The sequence below is a fragment of the Musca vetustissima genome, unplaced genomic scaffold (assembly GCF_032173495.1).
Source record: "Musca vetustissima isolate MV318-11 ecotype Yass unplaced genomic scaffold, APGP_CSIRO_Mvet_v1 utg27962, whole genome shotgun sequence".
Taxonomy (NCBI): Eukaryota; Metazoa; Arthropoda; class Insecta; order Diptera; family Muscidae; genus Musca; species Musca vetustissima.
The window spans coordinates 214,597-232,317 of NW_026882023.1; positions in this window are offsets into that span (position 1 = coordinate 214,597).

Here is a 17,721-nt window from a genome sequence, read left to right on the forward strand (position 1 = left end):
TATATGGGAGCTATATCTAAATCTGGACCGATTTTCTCCTAACTTGGCAGACATCACTCTAGGCTTAATTCAGCACGTTATACCAAATTTCGTGCAAATCAAAAGATATATAGGGACTTTGGGGCACCATTTACATGAAATCGGGCGAAACTATATATGGGAGCTATATCTAAATCTGGACCGATTTTCACGAAACATGGCAGACATCATTCTTGACCTAAATGATTAGGCTGTACCAAATTTCGTGCAAATCGAAAGATATATAGGGACCGTTTACATTAAATCGGTTAAATATATATATATATATATATATATATATATATATGGGAGCTATATCTAAATCTGAACCGATTTTTTCCAATTTCAATAGGGTTCGTCCTTGGGCCGAAAAAGTGACCTATGCCAAATTTCATCCAATTCGGATCATAAATGCGACCTGTACTTTGTTTACAATTTAAAAAGACAGACAGACGGACGGACAGACGGACGGACATGCATAAATCGACTTAGAAAGTGATTCTATGCATATTCTCAAAAGGAACCATGTGTCTATCTCGTTTCCTTTTGCCTGTTACAAACATATGCACAAAGACATAATACCCTGTACCACAGTGTGGTGAAGGGTATAAAAAGAAAGTCCAAAGGTCAACAATCATTTTTCAACATAAAACCTGTAAGGAAAGTAGTAAAGTCGGACGGGGCCGACTTTATGATACCCTTCACCACTTTGGGTGTATTCAACAGGACCATTAAAATGAAATTGGATGAACTGAAATAGTTGATATTTATTTAAATGTGAATCTACCTAGATATATCCATAAAGTATGTAAATCGACTTCAAACAAATATAAATAGGTCATCCGTTGGGCTATGTCTGTACTTCTAGAAAACGCAACTACGTAATTCTATGCTAAATTTTGTAAGTTGTGTAAAATTTGATGTCAATCTGACTAACATGAGGAGTTTGATGCCCAATTTACTTGAAACCGGGGGAAAATATATATGGAAGCTCTATCCAAATATTAAGCGATTTGAACAAACTTGTCACAGGTTAGGTTGTTCTAATTTCAGAAAGTTTTGTTCCTATCAGCCTATTGGTTCCTTGGTGCGTCAATTACTTAAAATCAATCTATAATAAAAGGGAGCTATATCTAAATCTGGACCGATTTTCTCCTAACTTGGCAGACATCACTCTAGGCTTAATTCAGCACGTTATACCAAATTTCGTTCAGCACGTTATACCAAAGAAAGAACAAGAAAAACGTGAGCGTGAGCAAATCGAGATGTACAGGAGTCAGAATGAAGTCCGGAAATTTTACCAACGAGTAAAACACCAAACCGAAGGCTTTGGTGCAGGCACATCCTCCTGTAGAGATGAAGAAGGAAACCTGGTGACAGATACAGACAGCGTGTTGAGGATCTGGAAGGAGCATTTCGAAAAGCTGCTAGTATCAAATAGTGGCGATGAAGAAGATACCCCAGAACCAATAGGAGATGATGGTATAGAGTGTATACCACCTAGCCAAGATGAGGTCATAAAAGCAATTAATCGGCTCAAGAACAACAAAGCAGCAGGAGCCGATGGGTTACCAGCCGAACTATTCAAGACTGGTGGCCAGATGCTGGTCAGGAGCATGCACCAGCTGATTAACACAATTTGGCTAGATGAATGCATGCCCAATGATTGGAACCTCAGCATCCTGTGTCCCGTGCACAAAAAAGGAGACAAGACGATATGTGCCAACTATAGAGGAATAAGTCTCCTTCCCATCGCATATAAAGTGCTATCAAGTGTGCTGTGTGAACGATTGAAGCCAATGGTCAATGACATCATCGGACCATACCAATGCGGCTTCAGACCTGGCAAATCGACCATAGACCAGATTTTCACTCTGCGCCAAATCCTGGAAAAGACCCACGAAAAACACATCGACACATATCACCTATTTGTCGACTATAAAGCCGCATTCGACAGCCCTATCCGTTCAGAGGTGTTTAAAGCCATGTCTGCGTTCGGCATTCCTGCAAAATTAATACGGCTATGCAGGATTATATTAAGTGGCACAAGGTCAGCCGTTAAAGTAGGAAAGGACCTATCGGAGCCCTTCACTACCGAACGAGGATTCAGACAAGGTGACAGTTTGTCGTGTGATCTTTTTAACATCCTACTAGAAAAGGTCATACGAAATGCAAAGGTGAACAGAAATGGCACTCTGTACACCAAACAACACCAGTTACTCGCCTACGCCGATGACATCGATATAATGGGTCGAACATTGCGAGCGGTAACAGCCACCTTTGAACAAATTGAAAAGGAGTCTGCCAAAGTGGGTCTGGCAGTAAACGGCGAGAAGACCAAGCTGATGGTATCAACGCGCAAGACGTCCAGTAGACTCGGACCAACTGTGGAACTTGAGAACTACAGCTTCGAGGTAGTTAAAGACTTTATATACCTTGGTACCGCCATAAATAAAACGAATGATATCAGTTTTGAAATTCGGAGAAGGATTGTGATGGCCAACAGATGCTACTATGGTCTAAGTAAGCAGTTTAGAAACAAGGCCACCTCTCGCCAGACCAAACTCACACTTTACAAGACGCTGATACTACCCGTGCTATTATATGGATCAGAAGCATGGGTACTTGCGCAAGCAGATGAGGCAGCTCTTGGGGTGTTTGAGAGAAAAATTCTCCGAAAGATCTACGGGCCGATCTGCGTCGACGGTGAATATCGGCGTCGAATGAACCACGAGCTCTACAATTTATACGCAGACATCGACATAGTCAGTCGTATTGAGCTGCAGCGACTACGGTGGCTAGGCCATGTTGTGCGGATGAATGAAGAAGCCCCAGCTCAAAAGGCATATAAAAATGAGCCTACGGATGGTTCCCGTAGAAGGGGAAGGCCACGAATTAGATGGAAAGACCAAGTAGAAAACAACATCCTGGAACGTGGTCTTCCAAATTGGTGGACTTGCGCACAAGACCGACGCGCTTGGAAATCTTTTTTAAGCTCGGCTTATGGAACAACCGTTCTGTAACAAGCCAGCTAAGTAAGTAAGTAATACCAAATTTCGTGCAAATCAAAAGATATATAGGGACTTTGGGGCACCATTTACATGAAATCGGACGAAACTATATATGGGAGCTATATCTAAATCTGGACCGATTTTCACGAAAATTGGCAGACATCATTCTAGACCTAAATGATTAGGCTGTACCAAATTTCGTACAAATCGAAAGATATATAGGGATCGTTTACATTAAATCGGTTAAATATATATATGGGAGCTATATCGAAATCTGAACCGATTTTTCCCAATTTCAATAGGGTTTGTCCTTTGGCCGAATAAGTGACCTATACCAATTTTCATCCAATTCGGATAATAAATGCGGCCTTTACTTTGTTTACAATTTAACATGGACAGACAGACGGACGGACGGACATGCATAAATCGACTTAGAAAGTGATTCTATGCATATTCTCAAAAGGAACCATGTGTCTATCTCGATTATTTTTGCTGTTACAAACATATGCACAAAGACATAATACCCTGTACCACAGTGTGGTGAAGGGTATAAAAGCAAAGGGAGCTATATCTAAATCTGGACCGATTTTCACGAAACTTGGCAGACATCATTCTAGGCTCAATAAAGTACCTTATGCCAATTTTCGTGCAAATCGAAGGATATATATGGACTTTGGTGCACCATTTACATGAAATCGGACGAAACTATATATGGGAGCTATATCTAAATCTGAACCGATTTTCTCCAAACTTGGTAGACATCACTCTAGGCTTAATTCAGTACTTTATGCCAAATTTCGTGCAAATCAAAATATATATAGGGACTTTGGGCACCATTTACATGAAATCGGACGAAACTATATATGGGAGCTATATCTAAATCTGAACCGATTTTCACGAAACTTGGCAGACATCATTCTAGACTTAAATGATTACCCTGTACCAAATTTCGTGCAAATCGAAAGATATATAGGGACTTTGGGACACCATTTACATGAAATCGGACGAAACTATATATCGGAGCTATATCTAAATCTGGACCGATTTTCACGAAACTTGACAGACATCATTCTAGACCTAAATGATTAGGCTGTACCAAATTTCGTGCAAATCGAAAGATATATAGGGACTTTGGGGAACCATTTACATTAAATCGGACGAAACTATATATGGGAGCTATATCTAAATCTGGACCGATTTTCTCCAAACTTGGCAGACATCATTCTAGACTCAATTCAGTACGTTATGCCAAAATTCGTGCAAATCGAAAGATATTTAGCGAAAACACGAAATTGTTGGTAAAGATCGGTTAATAATTAGGGAATGAAATGGATCAATATATAGCGGTTAATATATAGCGGGGTCAAATAAACCCTGACTTTTGTGTCAAAAATGACAAAATTTGTATTCTGTGTCCTCCTGAAGGACATAGACCTGAGAAGTTGAGAATTGTGGTTGACCTTTAAATTGATACCAATTATATTGTCGTATGTACTCGGATGTGGGACTTACACTTACATATTTTCAGGTGCTTACGTATTCAAATATTATTTAGTAACCCATTACCATATTGGAGAGCGGAAATATAGCGCTGATATCTTTGACATTTTCCAGGAGGTTCCAATTATGGTCAAGGACAATGACTGTAATTATCGATGATAATCAGATAACAATTTTAGGATGAAGTGAACCGAAAACCTAATTATACCCTTAACCACACTGTGGTACAGGATATTATGTCTTTGTGCATATGTTTGTAACAGACAAAAGGAATCGAATAGACACATGGTTCCTTTTGAGAATATGCATAGAATTACTTTCTGAGTCAATCTATACGGTCCGTCCACGTATTTTTGTGAACAAATTACAGGTCGCATTAAGAATCCGATTTGGATGAAATTCGGCACATGTTACTTATTTGGCCAAAGAACGAACCTATTGAAATTGGAGAAAATTGTTTCATATTTAGATATAGCTGCCATATATATTTTCGTCCGATTTTAGGTAAATGATGCACCCAGCTCCCAATATTGGTCCGATTGAGACAACATTTTAAACAGAGTACTGAATTAGGTCTAGATAGACATATGCCAATTTTTTTTAATCAGTTCAGGTTTAGATATGTTTCCCATATATAGTTTCGTCCGATTTTATGTAAATGGACCACCACACTGCCAATATTAGGTCCAGATTGATGTATGCGATGTTTTGTTGGAATCGATTCAGCTGTAGATATAGCTGCCATATATAGTCGTCCGATTTTTTTTTAATGGAACACCATACTGTCAAAATTTTTCGATTGAGACAAATTTTTTTTACTACAGGTTGACTTTCGTGAAGTTTTGTTGAAATATTTTCAGATTTAGATATAACTCCCATATACATTTTCTTCCAAAATTTAGCAGTATGGCATTTAGTCTAGAATGTTTTTTGTTATGTTTGAAATCGGTTCAGATTTAAATATAGTACATATATTTACTTCAGTCCCATTTTATGTAAATGGTGCACCATAGATCCTTTTCTATTTTAACGATATTTTGTTGTTGAAATCGGTCCAGATGTAGATACAGCTCCCTCATATATTTTTGTCCGATTTTAAGCAAGTGGTCCAAATGGAGGAGCCTGTTTCTATTCGCTTTACATGAAATATTGTATAGCGTATTGGATTGAAAACGATTCAGGTTTAGATATAGCTTCCATATATATTTTCATCCGATTTCATCAAAATGATGTACACAATAACTAATTAACGAATTGATGCACAACGTAACAAATCAAATCTAGAAAAACGTGTATTGGATTCTGTGTCGAGATAAATTTTGGATAGCGCACAGTGTTACAGCATACCAAATGGTGGATGCCACAGTTGCTCAAATACGTCCATTTATATATAGATCATATACATATTTTGCTCGATGTTTGACATTCATTTTTTCATATATTTCGGATTAGTATGGGTATGGGTTGTTTCGTTCCCTTAAACTTGGGTCAATGTTAATAATTTGTAAGAATAAGAATCCAAAATGTCAGAGGTGTTGCAAATCGAGTGTATTTCTTGGTCAGGAAAGCCCTTTTTGGGTTCTGTTATGATAGATTTTGTCTTCTGGTCTAAAGCTTTTAGACCACTAGTGTCTTAGTGTCAAATACGTTTTAGACAATTTGAAGTTATTTTAGTATTGTCCGTACACCCATCATCCGTCTAACTGACACTGTTTTCAAAATTAGATTTTGTTCTCTCGAAATGGATCATACTATGTATTAGATAGATAATAATATATCATTTACCTTATTACAGATGATATAAACCACAACTCATTGTTAATGGAAAGTGCCCTTTGTGATATTTTTACATGCTTCACTATGTTATCATGCCAATTAATCGTACTTTGTGATTTTTCCACGAGTTACTTTTTCTTTGTGTGCGTGTGTGTTTTTGCACAAAACTTTGAACGACTGACAACATTTCAACAAAGTTGTATGGCTACAAAATGAATTTTCCGAGTAATATTTCCAATCAACAGCCACAAGAGCTACTTGGGCGATACGCACTACTTCCTTTGTCCAAAAAGGTAAATAGCAACACGCTAATAACACTTCATTCCCTAATTTTTGGCCTTTGATTGCAGTCACGGACAGAAATGGGATTACATTGGATTGCATGCAGGAACGAACGTAAGAACAAATCATCCAACCACTTGGTATGGCTGTAGCGCACTGTTCACCAAACAGGCGCCCGTGGGCGCTTAGGGAGAGTACCAATACAATCACAGTTCTGTGTTCGAACTCAACATTATTCTCGACATCGAACATGTCGTATGCTTTGCAATGCTTTAACATAGACGATCTGTACCGAGAGAGCGAAAATTACACTCCCAACGGATCTATGCGTGTGTCCAACACAATCATAGCAGTTTGCATATGTATTGTTGGCTAACCCTGCTGTAGCGGGACCTCTGTGTGTGTGTATGTCTGCGAATAAATGATTGCACGAGTATGGGTAATGGTAATTTCCTATTTTGAAAATTGTTTTCAGCAATTCTCTCTTGTCTCGCTCCTTTTTCTTTGAGCCAACGAGCCAGCGAACACAAAGTAATCAATTTTCAATCATAGTCAAGTTAAATATGAATAGACGAGAAAGAAGTGGAATCCAATTAAATGCACGTAAAGGCAGCAACAAAAGTGCTCTACCAATACCACACCATACCACATACCGACCGACCGTTCGTTCATCATCATCATCGTCGTCAGCGTCATCGTCAACACATCGCAACACTATTAGCAACGAACCTGGTTGGAGCAGACATACGGCAATCTCATTAAAACTGTTCTACTTTCATGCTGTGGTTTTTGTTGTTGCTGCTTGCTACTGTTGCTGTTCCTGCTGCTGCTACTTTGTTGAAATTATCCCCGAAAAAAATCAGGCAATACAATGTAAATGAAGGATATGTGCGAATGTGAATGTATGTATGAGTGACTGAGTAATATGGTGCGTGCAAGTTCTCACATCCACTCTATGTGTTGCTGTTTTTTTCGTTTCAGTGTTATAATCTCATGCGTGCCTGTGTATATGTGAATGCATGCGAATGTAAATAAGGCTGTTAGTGTGTGTTGTTTCTGTTGTTGTTGTTCATATTCGTGATTACTTTTAAATTAGCTGATAACTCATACTTGAAGTGGCAATTTCGTTATGTTTTAACAAACTGCTTTTTTTTTGCATATACATATTTCGGAATTACTTATTCTTTCACTGGATACAGACGACTACGTGCAAATTGCTCTCATATTACAACCACTTAAATGCTGTACGTGCCTTATATGTGGCAGCAACAAAAGCAACAACAACATACTCTGTAATATGGCTACAGTGCATGAAATAAACGTAGGTTCATTATCCATCCATACCCAGAAATGGGCCAATAATTTTTTTTCTGTTTTCAATTTTTACATTGAAAATTACCGTAAATGGTTTAGAGATTAAAAGGTTTCAGAACACATTACATACGTAAGTAAAAAAATGCCTTTAAATTAAAAATCGTTCATGTTATAAATATTTGAAAATTTTAATTTTCCCCCTTGAAAAGTAGTGCACAATATTTTATGTTTAAAATGTCATATTGAGAACGCTTTTTGTTCGGTAATACTGCCTATACTGTTATAAGATACGATCATAGCCTTAATAATTCCAAGTTCAAGTAGACATTGAAAATGCAAAAATTTGATGGGGATTTTTATAAGGGGGCTATGCCATCGTAAATTGCTGTTTCGAGGAGAAACCCCATAACGAGTCTCATGTTAGGTAATACTGAAAATGACGCGTGAGCTATTCACTGTTTACCTAATCCCCAAATCTCAAATTACAGAATCTTTGTAGGACTAAAATATAGTTTTTTCGTTTAGAAAATGCTTCTAGAATTATCGAAATCCATGTAAAGGAGTTGGACATTTATATTTGTGACTATACCCAAGGATGGACCAATATTTACAATTTGTATACCCTACACAACTATGTTGTCAGGGTATTATAGCTTTGTGCAGCGCCAACAGTTTGTAACGCCGCGAAATATTGGTCCTAGACCCACCTTTAAGTATACCGATCGTCATATCTTGATTAGCTGAGTCGATCTAGACATGTGTATCCGTCCGTCCGTCTGTCCATTATAATTTGTAAACACGATACAGGCCACAGTTATGGATCAAACCTCACGAAATTTTGCATGTAGAATGGGTTCTGGCCAATGAAGACCCCTACATGTTTTGGAAAATATCGGTTAATATTTAGGGGATTAAATGGACCAAAAACTTCATTTTTGTCGGTTTTTCTGGTCGCTCCAGAGACCGCAATTATTGCCCAAACACCCCGAATTTTTGCATGGAGAAGGGGATCGGGCTAAAGAATAAGCATGCCTGTTTTGAGAAAGATCGGTCTCTATTTAGCGGGTCAAATGAACCCTGTCTTTTGTGTGAAAAATTACAAAATTTGTATTCTATGGCGTATATATTTGCCCCTGAAGAACCAAGACGCGAGAAGTTTATAGTGTGTTCAAGAGGAGTGGTTGACCTTTAAACTGAATTTTATGGTCGTGTGTACTCAGATGTGGGAGTTACACTTAAATATTTACAAGTGCTTAATATTCAGACATTATGTAGTAACCCAATACCACACTAGAGGTCGGAAATATAGCGCTGATCGCTTTGAAAATTTCCATGAGACAACGCCTATAATTTTGGGATCAAGTCGACCGAAAACTTAACTTTTTGTGCTATTTTTTTGTTGTTTTTTTTTACTCAATCTATATGCCACAATTCAAAGCCCAACATCACAACATAACCCACGGTAAAGAGAATCTGGACAAGAACAGCCCTCGTCTACTGAATATTGCTAATATAACGCAAAGTTAAATTTTCGTGGAAGTTGTGTAGGGTATTATATGGTCGGCCCCGTCCGACTATACTGCCCCGCTCACTGGTTTGTAAGTGGATTTGTCGCCCAATGACTGTATCTCCACAATAACGAATATGGGACTATAAGAAAACCTTAGTCTACAATAGGAACTAAAAATCAAGTAAATAATTTTTTAAATAAAGCCAAGCCGAACTTTTTATACAATTCACCCTCCACGTGGTGTGCATTCAAAAATTCATTGAATAGGTCAGGTCGTTTATATAGGGACTATGTTATGTGACTTAATAGTACCGAAAATCGGACGAGACTTTTATGTGAGTTTACATCAATACTTGGTAAAAAATGAATGCCGATAACATCTTAATGAAAATTCTAATACACCGAAAATACCGAACTATTGTGAGTACTGCTCTATGGAGTTACGCCGAAACATTGACCAATACTGATAATTTTTGGTAGGGAGCTTTTCTACCTTATGAGACTCTTAAATATAAATAGAAACTTGAACATACCGAAAAATACGTCAGAAAAAGATGATTGAAGTTCTCCAAATATCTAATAGTGGGTCTACCGTTACATGGTGGTGTAATAAAGATATTTTTCGTAGTGAGATTTGACAGCCAATGAAAATACAAAATGCCAAAGTACAGTCAGTTTGGTTGAAAAACGTGACCAAAATGTTTCAAATACCGACATGGGTCAATATTAATAATTTTTACTGCGGATATGTGGTGATAACGTTATGAGAGCCCAAAAAAACAAATTGCACCTAATTTGATTAAAAATGTGTCAAAAATCCCTATATTGGGGGGAAATATATTGTGGGGCTACCCTTAAGAATTTTATTCTGATGAAGAATATATATATATATATATATGTATACTTTGTGGGGTCTTCGGTGAATATATCGAGGTGTTGACATTGGTGAAAATAGGTTCGTATATATGAGCAATATTTTAATTTTATACAAGAAATTTCAGAAAAAAATGTTGGGGTTATTCTTCTTTTTTACCCGCCGAAAAATTGCCATATATAAAAATAATCACTTCATGAAATTAATCTTCAAATAAAACTATATTATGAAATATACATTTTAAATTGCGTCTAAATAGCGTAATTATCAAAATAATTTGATGCGCATGCGGTTTCAAGGAAATACTGAAGTTTATCTTCCAATCCATATACATATATTTTCCGAAATTTCATTTGACGGCTAAGATGTGTCACACGTTGCATTGAAGTACCCAAAGAGTTGTAAAACGCGAATAATTTCCGAAAACTCCATATGCCATTAACGCGCATCCGATTTCGGTGTGCGCCCTAAAAAACTACATCGATCTATACCGATTTCAATGTGGTCCATTAAGAACCATGAATGTGCCAGCTCACACTATTTTTGTGATAAATTGGGTACACCTCTCTTTCGGCTGAAGTTTTTAAAGTTCTCTTTTTGCAAAAGTACAAAATCCGTAACAGGTCATTTATTGAAACGGAAATTATCCAAAGAAAACGCAAATAAATCGGCGATATTTTCAAAAAACATTTTTTGCCAAATTTCGTGTTTTTGGAAGGCCAGTTCCCGCCGTTCTAGTAGATGGATTTTCACGAAGAAGATTTTATATCATCCAAAACGTAACAAACCTTACTGATCGCGGGTACCCATATCATTCAGTTGACAGATCAAAAAATTTGGCCCGAAAAATAGGTTATTTAAGAATTAGATCGCACAAAATTTCCACCTTCGGATGAGTATTACTCTGAAGCTGTGCATAATACACACACAAAACATATATCAAATTACTCAGATTCGCGACTACAATAATCTTAAATAAATTTCAAAAAAAATCGAGCTTCAAAATGTCAGCATAATTTAAAGGTAGATGCAGTTAAAATTTTGAAAAATGATATATAAGGGGCGGGCTTCTAGTTTTACTTTGACACCAAGACCGTGAAATGAGTGGCTTTATCACAAATCGATAGAGAACATAAAAAAACTGGTTCGCCTCAACCTGTTTTTACACATTTTTTTACATTAAAGTATACACAGCTTCAATATCATTAACAGTTTTCAAAGACAGATCAATTAACTCAAAACTATTCACTTTTTTCATATACTTAAGTAATTCCCGAGTATAAAGGGGTGAACCTCCGCTTCAGCTATATTAAAAAATTGGCAATATTGCCCATATATTTTCGTCCGATTTTATGTAAATTGTGCACCAATGTCCCTATATATCTTTCGATTTGTACGAAATTCGGCATAGAGGACTGAATTGAGCCTAGAATGATGTGAGATAAGTTTCGTGAAAATCGGTTTCGATTTAGATATAGCTCCAATATACATGTTCATCCGGTTTAATGTAAATGGTGTACCAAAGCCCCTATATTTCTTTCGACTTGCACGAAATTTGGCATAGCGTACTGAATTGAGTCTAAAATTATGTGTACTAAGTTTCGTGAATGAAGACCCATAGCTAGGCCGATTGACACAACATTTTGCAAAACGGACTGAAGTTAATAGAAATTAAACTCTAACGCATTTTGTTGAAATCGGTTCAGATTTAGATATAACTCCCATATATATTTCCGTCCGATTTTTGGTAAATGGTGCACCAAACTCCTAATGTTTATCCAATTGGCACGAAATTATGCACAACGTATCAAATTGAGACTTCGTTTAAATTGGTGCTGATATATTTTCGTCCGACCGGATATCTGATTGAGATTAAATTTGAAACAGTTCAGCACACCAAATAGCGTGTGTGAAGTTTTCTTTAAATCGACTTACATTAATTTGTCCCATTGTACACAAACGACCCTTTACCTGCACGAATGAAATTACATTTAGCATATTGTGCAGAATGGCAAGGATAGATGTTATTCGGATCATATATAAATAGCGATCTAACATTTAAGTTTGTTCAATTGCATGTCTATGTTCCTTCGAAAAGGCTGTGTCTGTTAGGATACATGTGTAGAATATACCCAAAGTGGTGAAGGGTATCATATAGTTGGCCCAATCCGGCTTTACTATTTATCTTTCTTTTTTGATAATTACCTCGAAATTCCGATTGTGGAAGACTAACTAAAATGGGATAATATTGCCCGTTTTCAAGGTATTCAGATACTGATTTCTTGAAATCCTTGCATTTTAGGTAAATTTTGATCGTCATATCTCGACTAGCTGAGTCGATCTAGGCACATGTGTCCGTTCGTCTGTTCATTATAATTTGTTAAAGTTATGGACCAATCGCCACGAAATGTTGAATGCTCGACAGGTTCTGGACAAATTAGGGAATGAAATTGACCAACAACTTTATTTTTTTCAATTTTTCTGGACTCTCTCTTTCTCTATCTATAAAGGCTACAATTATGACCCGGATATTGATACCAATTATATTGTTGTATGTATTAGGATGTGCGAGTTATACCTAAATATTACTGGTCTAGTCGTCTGATATTGTTTAGTATTACCACACTAGAAGAGTTTGCATGGGGTTTCAGTTATGATCAAAGGAGACACCTGTTGTTGTAGCAGCCCTATTGCTTTTATACAACGGGCTGAGGTGACAGACGTTGGCCGAGTAAGACTCGGGTCGTTTCGGATCGTAGACCCCTCTATCGTGGAAACGAAGGAGACACATGTAGTTTGCGGTGATGATCAAAAGATATTTAGGGTGTGAAACGAACCGAAAAGTTATGTTGGTCTGGTTTTCTGATCGCTGCAGAGGCCACTATTATAAGCAGAACATTGCGAGGAAAACATGATTCGGAAAATATGCTGCAGAGAAGCTGTTAACCTCTAACCTACTATACTGCTCCGCTCATTGGTTTTCATATAAATTTCCCACAACTTTTTTCAATTTTTGTGGGAAGCCTCTATCTTAAATATTGCGATCCTTATTGTGATTTCAACCGAAAGTATGACACGAAAAAAATCACATTGCGTAAAGGTTGATATACATTTTTTCAAAACTATTTCGATATATATCGTAGATTTTAAATAGCCCCCATACGATGGTCCCACAACATTTTCCTTATTTTGAAAGCTTTAGCCGCATTTTCGCACTAAAGTGACTGTAATTTGATATGCTTTTTCACAGAGCATGAACAACAAAGGTACATAATCCAAAATAATCCATATATATCTCGCATATTCGTTGATCTTCAAGCCAAGTACCTTTCTATAATCTGGAATATACGATAAGAATTTCAAAATCATTTATTAGCAAACATGCATATTAAATGTATAATGTTTATAATACGTAAACGTCTTTTACAATTATTGTTTTAACCTTTTAGTAAGTCCTATTGTAATTTTGTCGGCTGTAATTTGTATGTGTCCTTTGAATTTTCGATGGTGTCATTTCCTAAAATAAAAGAAAAAATAACAGTGAAAGCATCCCAAAGTCACAAAAATGCACACGATTTGGCGACACCAACACTGTGACAAAACAACAAACAAATAAAAACAAAAATCTGGGATGCGAAGGCTTTTTTGTGTTTGGTCGGTGGATTTAGATGCAGTAAGTGGATTAACTGCTGCCACAGCACGCACAGAAACCAAAAAGAGGTATGGTCGCATCGTTAAGAGTGCAATCGTTGTAACGTTGGCCTCCATTTCCCGCCACGCCGACTTTTCTCATTTTCCCCTTGCATTTGAAAACGGTGTATTTTCTGTTGATTTTTTGTTGTTTTTTTTTCTTCCTCGGCGAGTCAACCACAATTCTACTAAAAAAGGGATTCATCGTATGCAATAAAAAAGTTTGAAAAGTCTACAGTTTTTCAGACGATAAAGTCCCAAAAACCCATTGTCGTTAAATTCTTTTTTGAAATTAGAGTTTTTTATGGTTTGGATTTACTGGTAAACTGTGAGATAAAGTAAACGACGGCGTAAATCTTTATTCGGCCTTATTAAAGTTTACTGGAAATCCACTTGGCATTATAATCAGCAATGTCGCGAATGAGACATATTTCAACTTGATTTACGTCGGCCAAAAGAATAAAGATGAAGGTAATTTAAAACATTTGAAAGATGTCTTTGTGAATAAACAAAATACAAAAGTTCACAAATTGGAAATCATTGCTAGTTATTTTGCTTTCTTTGACTAATGAATACTATTGTAGTATTAGAAGGGTTATATTTTACATTATATTTTACTCTACACAAATATCGGATGACTGTATTTGACAGTGGTTGGACCTAGATATTGGGATTGTAAAATCTCGGTTATCTAAATTTATTAAACAGTTTATAATACCGAAAATGGGTGGGGTGATTATGTGGGGTTTGTATGAAACCATTGACCTAGACAACTTTTCTCAAACAATGCAAAATTACACAAATCTGCCAAAAAAAATAAGGCTGAAATCGTTAAAATATTGCTACCCTTATATGGGGGTTATGACAAAACATAGGTCTTTGGCACCCCACGAGAAACTGAAAAATCAAATAAGAGGAAATTTGGTTGAAAAACGTTTTCAAACTTCCCAAAATGTCGTATAATAGGTAGTGTCGTTATATGGAGACTATCCTAATAATTGGACCTATATGTCGATCGTGTTTGGTTGTTGTAGCAGTTTTTATGAATATTGTTCTACTTGTTTGATTCAATCTGGTTATGAAATGCAGATACTTCCACTGGCTGCAACCACAGATTTTCAGGAGGAAGTCGGTTAGGTTTGGCAGAGCAAGCGAATTGAGGACCTTGTTCCTATTTTCAACTTACCGCAGATAGATGTGGTTTGCGCGGACATTTGAACATTCTCATCTCCACAGTTCATGTGATGAATAATGTGGCCGATGATTTCGTGGCGGATGTTTTCATATTCCTCACGTGAAAGAGAGCTGTTAACTCAACCTTACACACCCTGGAGAACTCCCTGCTTCAACCTACGGGGTTTTGATTTCTTATTCCGGGATTACTTGGTTCGAATCTTTGGTGATTACCCAACATTTCAAACATTGCCGGAGGGAAGTAATCTCGAATCCTCCAACGGTGTGGCATTATAGACTGTATCAAAGGTTTTTAAGAGGTCACGTTTAATGGCACGGCCGGTTCTGGTTAAGTTCTTGACTTATATGTGTAGAGATGGCGTGCAACGCTGCTGATTTGCTGTGTTGCTTATGAAACCCATGTTGATAAATAACAACTGGATAACTTTTCTGTACGATTCACCTGGAATGGAATCCAGGATGGAATCTTTGCCTGGCTTCATTAGCGGGATCACGCTGCCCACTGTTCAGGCTTCGAGAACGATGTGGTAACCTATCGACCAATTGAGGACTTTTGTCAGGTACTCAACTCCTGGCTCGTCCAGCTGTTTTACCATATACATGGATATTCCGTCAGGGCCCAACGTTTTAGATGACTTAGCGTTACGGATGACACATGCAACATCATCCTTTGTAAACTGTAATGGTACCTCCCTTGGGTGGGAAGAGATCTTATATGACGTAGTACTCTTCGCTTCGCCCTGTCGTTCTCGGAATGCTCGACAAACTTTCGGTTAAAATGACTGGAGCATCTCTTCAGGTCAGTTACAGTTTCGTCGTTAAATGTGACCGAGGTCCTATCATCCTTCTTACGAGGGTTCGAAAGCGACTTAACTATTGCCCACAGTTTGTTGAAACTCTTTAGGTGCTCCAAACATTTATTCCGCTTATGCTCCGTGACAAATCTGCTAATCTCCAACGTGAGTTCCCTTACCCTAGGATCTGTTGAGTTAGTTCGAGGGAGCTTTTTTGCTAGACCCACTGCTGCTGGGAAATTGGGTCTCATCTCGGGTATTCTGCAATGATGTCTACTTCGGCAGTACCACCTTTACGTTCCATATATGGGTCACTAGAGTCAAGCTCACACGAGATTGGCCTGAATTGAACAGAGTGGTGCATATTCCTTATGGAACCCACCACCACTTCTGGTGCGATCCTTCCTCAAAATTGTTGTAACCATCACAACGCTGTAGGCTACAATTTTCATTGAGATTGGTTTCCTGCGCCGCCGATACCAAGATATTCTTCTTTTAAGAACATTGATTGCAGAAACGATGTACTGTCAGGAGTAGGAACAGTAACGTGTGTTCTTGCTGATGAGGAAACTGCCGTGTAGTTCCGTACTCCGACATAGAAGATGACGTCGTGGACGATGGAGATTGAGCGGTAGCAAGCCAAATTAATCCCTTTAAGTGTAGTCTCGCAAACGGGCCGACCCGGAACAATTCATGAAGTGCACCCATTACATATCACCAACATTGACCTGTGAAGAATGATGTTTTGGAAAAACGAACAGAACCACGGTCCGGGGTGTTTCTAAAAATTTAAAACACCCAACTTTAGAATAGGAACCTATATTTGGATGCAATATCTAATCATGGATCAATATTGAGATTCACTCCAACCGAAAAAATCGGAATTATAAGTTTCCTTTCCACATATTTTAATTTTTTACTTTTTAGCAAACAAAAATTCCTTCTCAAGTGTTGAATACATTTTTTTAAATATGGGCTATTTTTATGATGTTTTTCAAATATGTCATATGCATTCGTTTTCAAGGTTTCTCTATACACAAGATGGATTTGAAAGAAACCCATAAAATTAGGTGAAACTTTTTTGTTTGTATGTGGTTTCAAGGTCCACAACATAATTTTTTTATTAAATCTAATATATGGTTACGTTTAGACAGCCTCTATAAAACATTATTAATGATCTTAAACAGGTTATTCCAAAGGAATTAACCCTCAAACGGTAGATGACAAAAAAAGTATTTGGGAATGCATTGAATCCCTAGTTCTAGATGTGGTTGGTACTTATTATACTTTTAAACACCACAACATGAGGTCAAATATATATAAAATTTGTCATTCCGTTTACAAAACTACGAAATATTTCCCGTAGACCCCATATATTCTGGATCAGAGTGATTTGACGTAGACCCGATATGAAAGTCCCGAAGTGGGTGCAATTCCGAATTTGTGGTAAATATAAAACACCTTTGAAGAAATTTGCAAACAGATGGGGCATATGTAAAAATCTATAAGTCCAAATGTCCACATATTGATATTTTTCCACATATAGCTGATTCTTATATAATGCAGACATAAGGGTTAAACATTATCGTATCCTTGCCTTGTGCATTCTTTGTTACCCGACTGTTTTTTGTCGTTAGCTAGTGGATAAGTAAAAACAAAATATTCTGGAACATAATATGTATGTATGTTGGTATGTAGAGAGAACAACAGATATGGGATCATTTGAAAAGAAATGTATCTGGTGTCATTAGGTGGAAC